This window comes from Salvelinus fontinalis, unplaced genomic scaffold, assembly GCF_029448725.1.
Source record: "Salvelinus fontinalis isolate EN_2023a unplaced genomic scaffold, ASM2944872v1 scaffold_0725, whole genome shotgun sequence".
NCBI classification, from domain to species: Eukaryota; Metazoa; Chordata; class Actinopteri; order Salmoniformes; family Salmonidae; genus Salvelinus; species Salvelinus fontinalis.
Genome location: NW_026600934.1, coordinates 77,487 through 95,432, shown reverse-complemented (window position 1 = coordinate 95,432; position 17,946 = coordinate 77,487). Strand labels below are relative to the sequence as shown.

At 43.9% G+C, this 17,946-nt stretch overlaps 1 pseudogene; it reads left to right on the top strand.

Annotated features, from left to right (window-relative positions):
- The first annotated feature begins 535 nt into the window (after positions 1–535).
- The window catches only part of LOC129847148 (voltage-dependent calcium channel gamma-2 subunit-like), a 94,891-nt pseudogene continuing 77,480 nt past the window's right edge, over positions 536–17,946 (top strand).

The following is a 17,946-nucleotide window of genomic DNA, read 5'->3' as shown; positions in this document are numbered from 1 at the left end:
GAGAGTGTGAGTACGTGTGTGAGTGTGTGTGAGAGAGTGTGAGTACGTGTGTGAGTGTGTTTGTGTGAGTGTGGGTTCTGTGCTGGACCGTTCCCCTACACATGCCCCTTATCGCACACTTTCCAGATAGAAGTCGTGTAACACGTGTGACATCACTAGTGAGAGGACAGAGAGGATAAATGTCAATGCTACTTGTAGGTTAGCTGTTTTCAGCAGGTAGTTGGTAGCTTTCCACCTACTCTGGTTAGGGTCTGTAGCCCTACTCTAAACCAGTAGGCCTCTGCTGTTTGGCCGGCCTATCACATTTGTTTGTAGAGGCTGCTAGGCCTATCACGTTTGTTCATAGAGGCTGCTTGGCCTATCACGTTCGTCCTTAGAGGGCCCAAACAAACACCAACTTCCTTCCATCACCTAATTTCTCACCTGTGTCAGTTCCCCCGCCCGAAAACCAACCATACGATTCCCCCCGAGCTCCCCCTGCCTCCCCCCCCCCGACACCCCCCCCACCTCGGGCCCGTGGAAACCCACCCCCCCACCACCACCAGGGCCCATTTCCCGCCTCTGCCTCCACCCCGTGGTCTCACAAGCTGACCAACATTTACTTCCTGTTCGTCAAGAGGAAAGGGGGTTCCCCTTTCATGGAATGCGGCAACATGGGCGTGTTTGACCGCGGAGGTTCAGATGCTGCTGACCACAGGTCGGTATGCGTTCGCCGCCTTCAGCCTCATGACCATCGCCGTGGGGACGGATTACTGGTTGTACTCCCGAGGGACGTGCAAATCCAAGAGCAACAACGAGAACGAGACCGTGAAGAAGAACGAGGAGGTGATGACACACTCCGGCCTGTGGCGGACCTGCTGCCTGGAAGGTAAGATCAAGATCAATAGGCTGAGGCCTGGTCTAGGATCAGTTCCTGTAAACACTGGATCAGTAATTGTAGTCCTCTTCAGTTTAAGTACAAATCTTGGATCAGGTTAACAGTGTAGTTTGGAAGTGTAGCCTGGTCTACAATCAGTTCCTGTCGGTACTTGCAGGCCTTGTTTGTCTCTGCAGTTGTCTTAAGGCTTAAGGTCTGGTCTAGGATCAGTACGGTCCACCCAGAAGCACTGGATCAGTTAACAGCTTACTCTCTGCTGCCTGGAAGGTCAGCTAAGGCCTGGTCTAGGCAATAGTTGTAGTGACCTGTCTCTGCAACTGTCTCTGCAGTTGTCTTAAGGCCTGTTCTAGGATCAGTACGATCATCCACCCCAAAACACTGGATTAGTAATATGTAGGTCTCTTCAGATTGAAGCTCACCTGCGCTGCATGGAAGGCAATGCCTGTCTGATGTAGGATCAGTTTGAAGCATAGCTGGGTTGCTTGGAGAGTAAGGCTTGGTCTAGGATCAGGCGTACGGTTGACCCTGGATCAGTAAAAGCCTTTTCTGTATTTAGGTACAGATTAAACTGCATCCCAAACGGCACCCTATTCCCTATATAGGGCACTACAGATCTAGGATCTTAATTTGAGCCAGATTGCTACAGCATGAAAATAATGCTGCAGCAACAGTAAATGTGAATTAGTATGTGGATTATAATTAATGGACATTTTTGTAGGGGTTGATACATTTTTCGTGGCAAGTCAAATATACTACAGTCAGTTTGCATTTCTCAGCAACAAAAGAGTAATCAAATCAAGATCCTGCATCTGCACTTTTCGGGGCCCATGGGGCTCTGGTCAAAAGTAGTGCACTATGTAAAGAATAGGGTGCCATTTGGGAAGCAGCATTGGCATCAGATTACCGGTGTATCTTGAAAGGTATGCCCCTAGTCTGGTGTAGACCCCTCTCCTCTCCAGCCTCTGAGCTGTGTATCAAATGGCACCCTTTTCCCTATTACAGTGCACTAATTTCCTACTTTTGACCAGGGCCCATATAGTGCACTGTAAGGAAATCGGGTGCCATTTGGAATGCAGGCGTAGTGTAGTCTAAGATCTGATTCGTTCCTGGTCCTCAGTGTATATCTTCTGACTGTGACATCACATCCTCCCATGTGGTGTGTGTATGTGTGAGTGTGTATGTGTGTGTGTGTGTATGGGTGTGTGTGTCCTGTGGAGTGTGTTCAGAGCTCAGCCTGCGCTGCATGGGCCTAATCTGATTGCTGCGTTGTTTACATGTAGATTGGCCTTTTACTCATCACAGTAGAGGGCTGTGTAGCTGTGTGTGTGTGTGTGTGTGTGTGTGTGTGTGTGTGTGTGTGTGTGTGTGTGTGTGTGTGTGTGTGTGTGTGTGTGTGTGTGTGTGTGTGTGTGTGTGTGTGTGTGTGTGTGTGTTTGTGTGTCAGACTCAGTACTGTTCTCCTGTGAATGTGTCTGATGTAGAACATTGCTAATCAAACACTCTGTTCACAGACAGCTCCAGCAGCTTCACTCTTCACACACACACACACACACACACACACACACACACACACACACACACACACACACACACACACACACACACACACACACACACACACACACACACACACACACACACACACACACACACAGCTATGTCTTACTATACTTGTGAAGACTTTTTGGGGACCATCAATTGATTCCCATTCAAAACCCTGACCCTTACCCTAACCTTAACCCCTAACCCTAAGGCCTAACCCTAATCCTGACCCCTAAACCTAACTCTAATTTTAACCTTAACCCTAAACCTAACCCCTAAGCCTTTTTACAAGTGAGGACCGGCAAAATGTCCTCACTTCTCTGAATTTTTGTTGGTTTAGTATTCTTGTGAGGATCTTCTGGTTCTCACAAGTATAGTAAAATGTGTACACACACACACACACACACACACACACACACACACACACACACACACACACACACACACACACACACACACACACACACACACACACACACACACACACACACACACACACGCACATGCACATGCACATTGGCATCATGTCCCAACATAGAGGCTCATATTTATTTCATGTGTTTCTAATGCTGCCTGCATGTTGTCCACATTCTTATTTTGATTGTTGTGTATGATCTCTTTTCGAACTTTCGGCACATGCTGAGCGGCCTGTTAAGTCATTACGTAATTGGCTGTCTCTGAGGCCGAGAGAGAGAAAGTGAGTGAAAGAGAGAGGAAGGGAGAGAGAGAGAAAGAAAGTGAGTGAGTGAAAGAGAGAGAAAGGGAGAGAGAGAGAGAAGGAAAGTGAGTGAAAGAGAGAGAAAGGGAGAGAGAGAGAAGGAAAGTGAGTGGGAGAGAGAGAGAAGGAAAGTGAGTGAAAGAGAGAGAAAGGGAGAGAGAGAGAAAGAAAGTGAGTGAAAGAGAGAGAGAAAGGGAGAGAGAGAGAGATTCAGTGAGTGAGTGAAAGAGAAAATGAGGGAGGGAGGGAGGGAGAGAGAGAGAGAGAGAGAGAGGGAGGGAGGGAGGGAGGTAGGGAGAGAGAGAGAGCGAGAGGGGGAGGGAGGGAAGGAAGGATAGAGGGAGGGGAGAATTGAGGAGGAGGGAGGAGAGAGAAGGGGAGAGAGAGAAAGGGAGAGAGAAACCAACGTCTAACTTTGACCCAGTTGCCCGGGGGCAATTTCAATCCCAGAAGGCCGTGCTTCTCTCTCACAGACGTCACACACAGTAACTGTAACATCCAGCCACTCCTAGGTTGCATCCCAATGGCACTCTATTCCCTACATAGTTCCCTATGGGCCCTGGTCAAAAGTAGTATGCTAAATAGGGAATAGGGTGCAATTTGGGATGCAGACATAATATGTCACAGCCAGCCTGCCAGCAGCCCATGGCATGAAATGGAAGTTGTATTGGACTTCCCATTCTTTATATGTAATCATTCCCTGATAGAATTCCAGATTTTCCTTAATATAATACATTTGCTGATTTTCCTGCTCAGGATGTGTGTGAGTGTGTGTGTGCACCACAGGAGGCTGCTAAGTGGAGGACGGCTCATCATAATGGCTGAAATGGAGTAAATGGAATGGCATCAAACACCTGGAAAACATGGAAACCATGTGTTTGATGTATTTGGTACCATTCCATTAATTCCACTCCAACCATTATCATGAGCCCATCTCCCCAATTAAGATGCCACCAACTTCCTGTGGTGTGTGTGTGTGTGTGTGTGTGTGTGTGTGTGTGTGTGTGTGTGTGTGTGTGTGTGTGTGTGTGTGTGTGTGTGTGTGTGTGTGTGTGAGAATGTGGTTGGGATAAAACCCAGGTGGTTGGGGACCAGGGGTTGACCTCTTTATGTTGTTATTTGCCTCTGGGGTCAAAGCCATTTCAATACTAATGTGACACCCGTCCCACCGTGCAAAACACTGTTTGAATCAATGCTGTTTCCACATCACTTCAACCAAAGAAAATCAATGTGATGGCGTTGAATCAACGTGAAAAACTGATTGGATTTGAAAAAAGTTATCAACAGAAGGGCATTTCGTATTATTTTTCACACAACGTTTAACCTAAATACAATGACATGATGACATTTGTTGTTGATTTCATGTTGAATTCACTTTTAGTTGACAAATCAACCAAATGTAAATCAAAACTAGACGTTGAACTGGCGTCTGCCCAATTGGGTGTCTGTGTGTGTATGAGCCAGACAGAGTGATTCGATGGCTGGTCTGGTGAAATGGTGGCGTATTATTGGTAATGAGACACAATGGGTAGGTAGGTGGGGGTGTGTGTGGGGGGGGGGGGGGGGGGGGGGGGGGGCTCAGTTGGGTCCTGCGTGGTTCAGTTGGTAGAGCATGGCTCTATGCCAGGGTTGAGGTTTCAATTACCACAGGAGACCAGTATGAAAAAGTACAAAAACATATTCACTCACTACTGTAAGTCACTCTGGATAAGAGCGTCTGCTAAATGACTCAAATGTTTTTTTCAAACATTTGTTGGCCAACCTCGCCCATTCAGTGCTGACCCCCACAATGTGAAAATGCCACATGCCACAGCATCGATTGATGGATTACGTTGGTGGTTTGATGTGGGTGTTCAATCATGTTCCAACACAGTGTGTCTGTGCATAGGCCTGTGTGTGTATGTGTGTGTGTGTATGTGTGTGTATGTGTGTGTGTGTATATGTGTGTGTGTGTATGTGTGGGTTGAAGTCTGACAGAGTCCTTTGACTACACTGTGACGTCAGACACTCTTCCACTCACTCCCTCTTTCTCTTTCTGCCCCTCTCCCAGTCTGTATTGTCACGACCTGTCAGAGAACTGCTTACCACAGTAGATCATTCATCCTTTCTCCCATGCGATATACTAACTACACAGATCCTCCACAGGTCCACAGCAGCTATCTCTATTGCCTTGCAATGAGGTGGTGATAGCCCACCACAATACGCAGAAAAAGTGGTTACGCATGGATACTGGTCATATGTATTTACGATGGTAAAATATAAACAAAACTGGAGATGCCTCGTCATTTTTGTAGACAGGTTGTTATTGACACGGCAACGCTACTACGCTAGCTAACAAAATGGTGTAGAAGCGATTGTTAACTCCCTGTGAACAATTTTAGCTGACTAGCTACATGTCTTGGCTAACTGAGGCAAAACAATTAACTTATTTGCCATTAATTAGCCAACACAAATCTCATTGCTAGCAATCCAGACAGTGTCCCCAAAACGTCAAGGTGTCTCCAGCAATGTTACTCTTTGACATTCTATGACGTCTCCACTTTCTAAGCATATAGGTACCTTTAGCCTTATAGCCAGCTAGCCACTTTATATCCATGGCCCTAGCCTGCTACAGTTGCTAACTTTAGCCTAAGATTGCTAGCTATGTCCATCGCCCTAGCCTTATACAGTAGTTATCTTTAACCTTACCCTGCTAGCTATGTCCATGGCCCTAGCCTGCTACATTAGCTACCTTTAGCCTTATAGCCAGCTAGCTACCTTCATAGGTTTCCTAGTCCTAGCCTTCTAGCCTTCAATAGGAGCTACTAGCTACCTACAGTACATCCATGGCCATAGTCTGTTACAGTAGTTACTTGCTAGCTATGTCCGTGGCCATAGCCTGTTACAGTAGTTACTTGCTAGCTATGTCCGTGGCTATAGCCTGTAAGGCCATCAGACTGTAATACAGCCATCACTAGCACAGAGAGGCTGCTGCCTACATACAGACTTGAAATCATTGGCCACTTTAATAAATGGAACCCTTTAATAAATGGAACACTTTAATAAATGGAACATTAGTCACTTTAATAATTTAACTGTAATAATGTTTACATATCTTGCAATATTCATCTCATATGTATATACTGTATTCTATACTATCTATTGCATCTTACCTATGCCACTCTGACATTGCTCATCCATATATTTATATATTATTATTACATTCCTTACTTAGATTTGTGTGTATTAGGTATTTGTCGTGGAATTGTTAGATATTACTTGTTAGATATTGCTGCGGAACTAGAAGCATGTGTATGTGACCAATAACACTTGATTTGATTTAGATTTGATTCATAGCAATTACTATGAATTACTAGCTAGCCTTATACAGTAGCTACTAGCTAGCTACGTCCGTGGCCATAGCCTGTTACAGTAGCTACTAGCTACCTATATCCATGGCCATAGCCTGTTACAGTAGCTACTAGCTACCTAAATCCATGGTCATAGCCTGTTACAGTAGCTACTAGCTAGCTACTTCCATGGCTATAGTCTGTTACAGTAGCTACTAGCTAGCTACTTCCATGGCCATAGTCTGTTACAGTAGCTACTAAATACCTACCTCTATGGCCATAGCCTGTTATAGAAGCTAGGCTACCAGCTAGCTATATATCTCCATGACCATAGTCTTGCAGTGAAGCGGAGTGAGCAGTGAAGCAAAGAATCCTGTCACTTTCCCTAAGGCAGCCTGGGCTATCTTTAATAACACACAGCACAGCAGGCTTATACAGTACCTTCAGAAAGTATTCACACCCCTTGACTTTTTCCACATTTTATGGTGTTACAGTCTGGATTTAAAATAGATTATATTGAGATTGTCTGTCACTGGCCTACACACAATACACCATAATGTAAAAGTGGAATTATGCTTTTAGAAATAAGTGTTGAACCCATTTGTTGTGGCCTAAATAAGTTCAGGAGTAAAAATGTGCTTAACAAGTGTACAATAATAGCGTTTCACATAATTCTTGAATGACTACCAGGTTGGATGGCTGCCGTTTTACGAGCTCCTAACCATGTTGTGTGTTTTGTGGCATTGTTTGTAAGTTGTTTTGTACAAAATGTTGATGCTACCGTCTCTTATGACCAAAAAGAGCATCTGGATATCAGAACAACGATTACTCACCCCGCGAACTAGACAACATTTTTTAATTTAATGAGTCATGCGCAAAGGATTTAATGTTGCTCCCAGACAAGGCCCAAATCCCTGTCATTCATATGAAGAAAATAAGGAAATACAGAGGGCGGAGATCAGGGTGCCTTCGTCAATGAGTGGGTAACCCGCCTCTACCATCCGTTCTATTAGCCAACATGCAATCACTGGAGAATAAACTGGATGAGCTCCGTTCGAGACTATCCTACCAACGGAACATGAAAAACTGTAATATCGTATGTTTCACCGAGTCGTGGCTGAACGATAGCACGGATAATATACAGTTGGCTAGGTTTTCCGTGCATCGGCAGGACAGAACAGCTACCTCTGGTAAGACGAGGGGTGGGGGTGTGTGTCTATTTGCCAATAACAGCTGGTGTGCAATGTCTATTATTAAGGTAGTCTTGAGGTGTTGCTCGCCTGAGTCTTTGAAGGAAGAGATTGAGATAAAACTGTCCAGTTTGAGTGTTTGTTGCAGCTCATTCCAGTCGCTAGCTGCAGCGAACTGAAAAGATGAGCGACCCAGGGAGGTGTGTGCTTTGGGGACCTTAAACAGAATGTGACTGGCTGAACAGGTGTTGTATGTGGAGAATGAGGGCTGCAGTAGATATCTCAGATAGGGGGGAGTGAGGCCTAAGAGGGTTTTATAAATAAGCATCAACTAGTGGGTCTTGCGACCAGTATACAGAGTTGACCAGTTTACTGAGGAGTATAGAGTGCAGTGATGTGTCCTATAAGGAGCAAATCTGATGGCCGGATGGTAAAGAACATCTAGGTGATCGAGAGCATCCTTAACTGCAGATCTATAAATGATGTCTCCGTAATCCAGCATGGGTAGGATGGTCATCTGAATCAGGGTTATTTTGGTAGCTGGGGTGAAAGAGGAGCGATTACGATAGAGGAAACCAAGTCTAGATGTAACTTTAGCCTGCAGCTTTGATATGTGCTGAGAGAAGGACAGTGGACCATCTAGCCAAACTCCCAAGTACTTGTATGAGGTGACTACCTCAAGTTCTAAACCTCCAGAGGTAGTAATCACACCTGTGGGGAGCGTCATACCCAAGAAGACACAAGGCTGTAATCGCTGCCAAAGATGCTTCAACAAGGTACTGAGTAAAGGGTCTGAATACTTATGTAAATGTGATATTTTCGTATTTTATTTTAAATACATTTGCAAGAAATTATAAAAAAACAGTTTTGCTTTGTCATTATGGTGTATTGTGTGTAGATTGATGACGGAAAATCAATTTAATCAATTTTAGAATAAGGCTGTAATGTAACAAAATGTGGAAAAAGTGAAGCGGTCTGAATACCTTCCTGAATGCACTGTAACTTCCTGTAGTACACTAGACTAACCAAGGCAAGCTAGCTTTACCATAGGCCTAAATACACACACTGGAACACATCTGACCTTGTCTTACAGGATACCAATGAATCCAGAACCTTCCACATGAATCTAGAATCTTCCACATGAATCTAGAATTTAAATCTTCCACATGCATCTAGAATCTGTATGTAGAATCTGTTTATTTTCACAATTACACAATTACACAATTTATAAGAAATTACTGCAAGTCTATTTTTAAGCAGGCCAGTCTTGATGTGTTTGAGTGCATTAACGGAATGACATTAATTATGCTATTATGCAGAAGAGCTATTGGCATCATGTTATGGTTATCAGCAACATCATCTTCATCATCATCAGCAGCAGCATCATCACCATCATCAGCACCATTAGTATTGTTGTACAGCCTCTTCATCTCACAGGGAGTATTGGCCTCTTCATAGAGCGCTTCCTCAGGCTCACAAACAGCACAATTCATCCACCAGTTTTGGGTCTTATCCCCATCACATTGCATGGTTGTTTTGGGGTCTCAAGGAAAAACTGCCCAGATCTGGTTACATAGAGTTGGATAGAGGGCACACTTGTTCCAAAGCCCGTTCAAGCATAGCAAGGAGAGGAGCTCTCTAGTACATTTCTATGGAGAGCTGGCATCTTTACAGGCTTGCTATAGGACCACTCATCATCAACAAATTAATCTGTGAGCCAACATGAATGCATTATCATACATTACATTAAACCACGTGTGCGCACACACACACTCACACACACATACACTGATACATTCCATTAAACCAACACTGCAGCCATTGGGTTGAGTGATAGTCACAACTCAGTCGACATATCAGGACCACCACCTATCTATACCCCATTCTACTATGGTTGCATTACAAATGGCACCCTATTCCCTAATTTCTTTACCAGAGTCCTATGGACCCTTGTCAAAAGTAGTGCACTATATAGGTAATAGGGTGTTATTTGGGACACACTTACCTCTCACACCCTCCAGTATCCCCTTTATAACCACGTCCCCCCCTATGCCAACTCGCATTTGAACAAGTCTGATCCAGTTGGATCCAGTTCAGCTGTCCGTTCTGGAGTGATGGCCCCATACAGCCCCATGTGTCCAGCTGTGGAGAATTGCCCTGGAGCTCCAGGCTGTCAGGCTCCCTCCTCATAGATCCTGGCCCAGGATGAGCTCTCTGTCCGGGGCATGGGTGCACTACCTACTTCCATGGTCATAGCGTGTTACAGTAGTTGCATACTAGCTAGCTACTTCCATGGCCATAGCCTGTTACAGTAGTTACATAATAGTTGCCTACATCCATGGCCATAGCCTGTTACAGTAGCTACTAGCTAGCTACGTCCATGGCCATAGCCTGTTACAGTAGCTACTAGCTAGCTACATCCATGGCCATAGCTTGTTACAGTAGCTACTAGCTAGCTACGTCCATGGCCATAGCTTGTTACAGTAGCTACTAGCTAGCTACGTCCATGGCCATAGCCTGTTACAGTAGCTACTAGCTAGCTACGTCCATGGCCATAGCCTGTTACAGTAGCTACTAGCTAGCTACGTCCACGGCCATAGCCTGTTACAGTAGCTAATAGCTAGCTGCCTCCATGACCATAGTCTTGCAGTGAAGCACAGAATCCTGTCACTTACCCCGAGGCACGCTGGGCTATCTTTAATCATACACAGCACAGCAGGCCTATATGTATATATCTACCTACAGTACCCTAGACTAACCCAGGCCAGTTAGCTTTACTATAAGTCCAAATACACACCAGTGGAGGCTGCTGAGAGGAGGATGGCTCATAGTAAAGTCTGGAGCGGCGCAAATGGAATGGCCTAAAACACGTGGAAACCATGTGATGTATTTGATCCCATTCCACTTATTCCGCTCCAGCCATCACCACGAGCCCATCCTCCCCAATTAAGGTGCCACTAACCACCTGTGATACACACACTGGAACACATCAGGCCTTATCTTACAGGATTTCCCTGAAACCAGAATGTTCCACATGAATCTAGAATCTGTATCTAGAATCTTTCACATTCACCTAGCGTCTCTATCTTCACCATGTTACTGCTGTTAATGAGCCTGTACTCATAATGGAAGTACAGCACTGTTTATCTTCACAATGTAAGAAATGACTGCAAGTCTATTTTTAAAGAGGCCATTCTTGACGTGTGTGTGTATGTGTGTGTGTGTGTGTGTATATATGTGTGACGCATCCTGAGCGACGTCTCGGTGTTTGAGTGCATTACCGGAATGACATGAATTATGCTAATAGGCAGAAGAGCTATTTTGTCCAACAAAGGCAAAACACAGGAACTAGGAATTTGGTCAAAAATCTTTGATCTGTTGTAATGGCCAGTTATATTATCTGATTAATGTGGTATTTAGTTTCCTGACACAGGAACAAGCCAGTTGATCAGAATATATCATGTAGCATAAGAAATGTGCCTTTGTAGCGCAGTATTGGCATTGTTAGCGCTGCAGTTATGATTATCAGAAACATCATCATCATCATCAGCACCGTTACTATTTTTACAGCGCTCTTCATCTCACAGGAAGTTTTGGCCTCTGTATAGAGCTTCCATAGGCTCAGGAACAGCACAAATCACCCCCCAGTTTTGGGTCTTATCCTAATCACATTGCAGGTTCTTTAGGAGTCTCAGTCGAAAACTGCCCAGATATGCTGGTTAAGGCCATCTCTGCATAGAGTTGGATAGACGGCACACTTGGCCCAAAGTCCGAAAGAAGCTACAATTGCAAAGATAGGAGAGGAGCTCTCTAGTACATCTCTATGGAGAGCTGCCAACTTTACAGCTTGCAATAGGACCCTTCATCCATCAACAAATTAATTTGTGAACCAATCTGAAGGCATTAATGCACACACACACACACACACACACACACACACACACGCACGCACGCACGCACGCACGCACGCACGCACGCACGCACGCACACACACACACACACGATCACACATTACATTAAAACGTGTGCACGCACACACGCACTCACAGACACGTACACGCACACACACACACTGATACATTCCATTAAACCACCACTGCAGTGGTTGGGTTGAGTGATAGTCACAACTCAGTGGACAGATCAGGACGACCCCCCATCTGTACCTCATTCTACTGTGATTGCATCACAAATGGCACCATATTCCTTCCATAGTGCACTACTTTTTACCAGAGTTCTATGGGCCCTAGTCAAATGTAGTGCCCTATTTAGGGAATATGGTGCTATTTGGGACACAGATACCTCTCACACCCTCAAGTGTCCACTTTCCAACCACTCCCCAAATATCTTCTTATCTGATCCAATTGGACCCCGTTCAGCGGTCCGGTCTGGAGTGATGACCCCAAAGTGCCCCATGTGTCCAGCTGTGGAGCTTTGCCCCGGAGCTCCAGGCTGTCAGGCCCCCTCTTGATGGATCCTGGCCCATGATGACCTGAGTTATATGGGTTCTACCCTGACCAGGTGGAGCTTACATGTCTGTCAGAATGTGTGTGGTGGGGTGCTGTGTGTTGGCTGTAACGGTGTGCACACTACATTTTGGCTTGAGGGAAGCCACATTTTGGTAGCCAAAGTCTACTCTCCTTCGTCAGTGATTGGTCAACAGTAGGGATTCTTCAATGAAGTGTGTGTTGTCATTCATCAAAAGATGACTCGTTTTCATGCACATTTTTTCATTTGAGAAATACTGCACCAAACATCTTAGTTAGATGTAAAATTGCGCGACTAAGATCTCCTAGTTTAAATTTATTACAGATTTCTTGAGTTACACCGGTTGATTAAACATATATGTTTTGTCACTGGCCTAAACACAATACCCCATAATGTCAAAGTGGAATTATGTTCTTTGAAATTGTTACAAATTGCTAAAAAATGAAAAGCTGAAATGTCTTGAGTCACTAAGTGTTCAACCGCTTTGTTATGGCAAACCTAAATAAGTTCAGGAGTAAAAAGTTTGCTTAACAAGTCAAATAAAATAAAAAGTGCTTACTTACAAGCCCTTAACCATCAATGTAGTTTTGATAAAAATATGTGTTATGTAAAAAATAGTTAAGTAAAAAATCAGAAATAAAAGAAACAAATAATTAAAGAGCAGCAGTAAATTAACAATGGCGAGGCTATATACAGGTGGTACCGGTACACAATGTCAATGTGCAAGGGCACCGGTTAGTCAAGGTAATTGAGGTAATAGGTACATGTAGTTAGAGTTAAAGTGACAATGCATAGATAATAAACAGAGAATAGCAGCAGCGTAAAAAGGGGAGGGGGGGACAATGCAAATAATCTGGGTAGCCATTTGATTAGCTGTTCAGGAGTCTTATTGCTTGGGGGTAGAAGCCTATTAAGTCACATTATAAGTTGCTTGGTCTCACACTGCACAAAATGTGGCAAAGTAATTCACTTTTTTATCCTGAACACAAAGTGTTATGTTTGGGGAAAATTGAATACAACACATCACTGAGTACCGCGCGCCACATTTTCAAGCATAGTCGCGGCTGCATCATGTGATGGGTATGCTTGTAATTGTTAAAGACTGGAGAGTTTTTCAGGATAAAAAATAAACAAAATGGACCTAAGCACGGGCAAAATCCTAAAGGAAAACCTGGTTCAGTCTGCTTTCCACCAGACATTGGGAGATTAATTCACCTTTCAGAAGGACAATAACCTAAAACACAAGGCCAAATCTACACTGGAGTTGCTTACCAAAAAGACAATGAATGGCTGAGTGGCTGAGTTACAGTTTTGACTTAAATCTGTTTTAAAATCTATGGCAAGACTTGAAAATGGTTGTCTAGCAATGATCAACGACCAATTTGGCAGAGCTTGAAGAATTTTGATAAAACTATGGACAAATATTTTACATTCCAGGTGTGCAAAGCTTTTAGATACTTACCCAGAAACACTCACAGCTGTAATCACTGCCAAACATGATTCTAACATTTATTGACTCAGGGGTGTGAATAATTATGTAAATTATATATTTCTGTATTTGAATTTTCAATCAATTTGCTAAAATAAAAAAATTACTTTGCCTAGATGACTTCTGCAGGAGCAAACCGAACCTTGTACGCAGACACCTTAAGGAGTTTTGAGCGCGAGCAAGAGGGAGAGAGAGGGAGAGAGAACCAAGAATTCACAAAATGGGACAAACACCAAATTGAGACTCTGCATGCAGAATTCAGCAAAACATATTCCGTGTATAATGTAAAACACCAAATAATGCATGCAGAGCAGAATTAGGCCGATACCCACTAATTATCAAAATCCAGAAAAGAGCCGTTAAATTCTACAACCACCTTAAAGGAAGCGATTCCCAAACCTTCCATAACAAAGTCATCACCTACAGAGAGATTCATTTAGAGAAGAGTCCCCTAAGCAAGCTGGTCCTGGTGCTCTGTTCACAAACACAAACAGACCACAAAGAGCCCCAGGACAGCAACACAATTAGACCCAACCAAATCATGAGAAAACAAAAAGATAATTACTTGACACATTGGAAAGAATTAATCAAAACACTGAGCAACTGGAATGCTATTTGGCCCTAAACAGAGAGGACACAGTGGCAGAATACCTGACCACTGTGGATGACCCAAACTTAATACAGACTCAGTGAGCATTGCCTTGCTATTGAGAAAGGCTGCCATAGGCAGACATGGCTCTCAAGACTGCACACTGCCCACACAATGAGATGGAACTGATCTGCACTTCCTAACCTCCTGCCAAATGACCATATTAGAGACATATATTTCCCTCAGATTACACAGACCCACAAAGAATTGGAAAACAAATCCAATTTTGATGAACTCCCACATCTATTGGGTGAAATAGCACAGTGTGCATCACAGCAGCAAGATGTGTGACCTGTTGCCACAAGAAAAGAGCAACCAGTGAAGAACAAACACCATTGCAAATTATTTATGTTTATTAGTTTTCGCTTTTGTACTTTAACTATTTGCACATCATTGCAACACTGTACAGTACATAGCCATAATGTCATTTGAAATTTCTCTATTCTTTAGAAACTTTTGTGAGTGTAATGTTAATACTATTAGTGTTCATTTTGTATTGTTTATTTCACATTTGTTTATTATTTGTTTCATTTGCTTTGGCAATGTAAACATACAGTACCAGTCAAAAGTTTGTACACACATTCAAGGGTTTTTCTTTATTTTTACTATTTTTTACATTGTAGAATAATAGTGAAGACATCACAACTCTGAAATAACACACATGGAATCATGTTGTAACCAAAAAAGTGTTAAACAAATCAAAATATATTTTAGATTCTTCAAAGTAGCCACTCTTTGCCTTGATGACAGCTTTGCACACTCTTGGCATTCTCTCAACCAGCTTCACGAGGAATGGTTTTCCAACAGGCTTGAAGGAGTTCCCACATATGCTGAGCACTTGTTGGCTGCTTTTCCTTTACTCTGCGGTCCAACTCATCCCAAACCATCTCAACTGGGTTAAGGTCGGGTGATTGTGGAGTCCAGGTCATCTGATGCAGCACTCCATCCCTCTCCTTGGTCAAATAGCCCATACACAGCCTGGAGGTGTGTTTTCTGTCATTGTCCTGTTGAAAAACAAATGATAGTCCCACTAAGTGCAAACGAGATGGGATGGCGTACCGCTGCAGAATGCTGTGGTAGCCATGCTGGTTAAGTGTGCTTTGAATTCTAAATAAATCACCAACAGTGTCACCAGAAAAGCACCCCCACACCATCACCCCTCCTCCTCCATGCTTCATGGTGGGAACCACACATGCGGATAATCCGTTCACCTACTCTGCGTCTCACAAAGACACGGCAGCTGGAACCAAAATTCTCACAATCCTCTGCAGCAGAGGTAACTCTAATGAACTTATCCTCTGCAGCAGAGGTAGCTCTAATGAACTTATCCTCTGCAGAAGAGGTAACTCTAATGAACTTATTCTCTGCAGCAGAGGTAACTCTAATGAACTTATCCTCTGCAGCAGAGGTAACTCTAATGAACTTATTCTCTGCAGCAGAGGTAACTCTAATGAACTTATCCTCTGCAGCAGAGGTAACTCTAATGAACTTATCCTCTGCAGCAGAGGTAACTCTAATGAACTTATCCTCTGCAGCAGAGGTAACTCTAATGAACTTATTCTCTGCAGCAGAGGTAACTCTAATGAACTTATTCTCTGCAGCAGAGGTAACTCTGGGCATTTCATTCCTGTGGCGGTCTTCATGAGAGCCAGTTTCATCATAGCGCTTGATGGTTTTTGCCATTGCACTTGAAGAAACTTTCAAAGTTCTTGAAATGTTCCATATTGACTGACCTTCATGTCTTAAAGTAATGATGGACTGTCGTTTCTCTTTGCTGAGCTGTTCTTGCCGTAATATGGACTTGGTCTTTTACCAAATAGGGCTATCTTCTGTATACCATCCCTATCTTGTCAAAACACAACTGACTGGCTCAAACACTAAGAAGGAAAGAAATTCCACAAATTAACTTTTAGAATGCACAACTGTTATTTGAAATGCATTCCAGGTGACTACCTCATGAAGCTGGTTGAGAGATTGCTGAGAGTGTGGAAAGCTGTCATTAAGGCAAAGGGTGGCTACATTGAAGAATTTCAAATATAAAATATATTTTGATTTGTTTAACACCTTTTTGGTTACTACATGACTCCATTTGTGTTATTTCATAGTTTTGATGTCTTCACTATTATTCTACTATGCAGAACATAGTAAACATGAAGTCAAACCCTTGAATGAGTATGTGTGACTGGTACTGTATGTTTTCCATGTCAATAAAGCCCTTTGTATTGTTAGTGTGTGTATCTTCTAATAGACTGCACATGCTGTTGTTTGCTACGCTGGTGTCAGTAGTGAGATAGGATCCCAGGCTGTGTGAGACGGAGTGCTGTGTTGTGAAGCTCCATGTTGTGTGATACAGAGTGCTGTGTTGTGAAGCTCCATGCTGTGTGATACAGATTGCTGTGTTGTGAAGCTCCATGCTGTGTGATACAGAGTGCGTGTTGTGAAGCTCCATGCTGTGTGATACAGAGTGCTGTGTTGTGAAGCTCCATGCTGTGTGATACAGAGTGCGTGTTGTGAAGCTCCATGCTGTGTGATACAGAGTGCTGTGTTGTGAAGCTCCATGCTGTGTGATACAGAGTGCTGTGTTGTGAAGCTCCATGTTGTGTGATACAGAGTGCTGTGTTGTGAAGCTCCATGCTGTGTGATACAGAGTGCTGTGTTGTGAAGCTCCATGCTGTGTGATACAGAGTGCTGTGTTGTGAAGCTCCATGCTGTGTGATACAGAGTGCTGTGTTGTGAAGCTCCATGTTGTGTGAGACAGAGTGCTGTGTTGTGAAGCTCCATGCTGTGTGAGACGGAGTGCTGTGTTGTGAAGCTCCATGCTGTGTGATACAGAGTGCTGTGTTGTGAAGCTCCATGTTGTGTGAGACAGAGTGCTGTGTTGTGAAGCTCCATGCTGTGTGAGACAGAGTGCTGTGTTGTGAAGCTCCATGCTGTGTGATACAGAGTGCTGTGTTGTGAAGATCCATGCTGTGTGAGACGGAGTGCTGTGTTGTGAAGCTCCATGCTGTGTGATACAGAGTGCTGTGTTGTGAAGCTCCATGCTGTGTGAGACGGAGTGCTGTGTTGTGAAGCTCCATGTTGTGTGAGACAGAGTGCTGTGTTGTGAAGCTCCATGCTGTGTGAGACAGAGTGCTGTGTTGTGAAGCTCCATGCTGTGTGATACAGAGTGCTGTGTTGTGAAGATCCATGCTGTGTGAGACGGAGTGCTGTGTTGTGAAGCTCCATGCTGTGTGATACAGAGTGCTGTGTTGTGAAGCTCCATGCTGTGTGAGACGGAGTGCTGTGTTGTGAAGCTCCATGCTGTGTGAGACAGAGTGCTGTGTTGTGAAGATCCATGCTGTGTGAGACGGAGTGCTGTGTTGTGAAGATCCATGTTGTGTGAGACGGAGTGCTGTGTTGTGAAGATCCATGTTGTGTGAGACGGAGTGCTGTGTTGTGAAGATCCATGCTGTGTGAGACGGAGTGCTGTGTTGTGAAGCTCCATGCTGTGTGATACAGAGTGCTGTGTTGTGAAGCTCCATGCTGTGTGATACAGAGTGCTGTGTTGTGAAGCTCCATGCTGTGTGATACAGAGTGCTGTGTTGTGAAGATCCATGCTGTGTGAGGGGGAATTGCTTTCGCAGCACCACTCTCTCCCTAGTGGTCAGGTATCCACCAAGTCATTGGA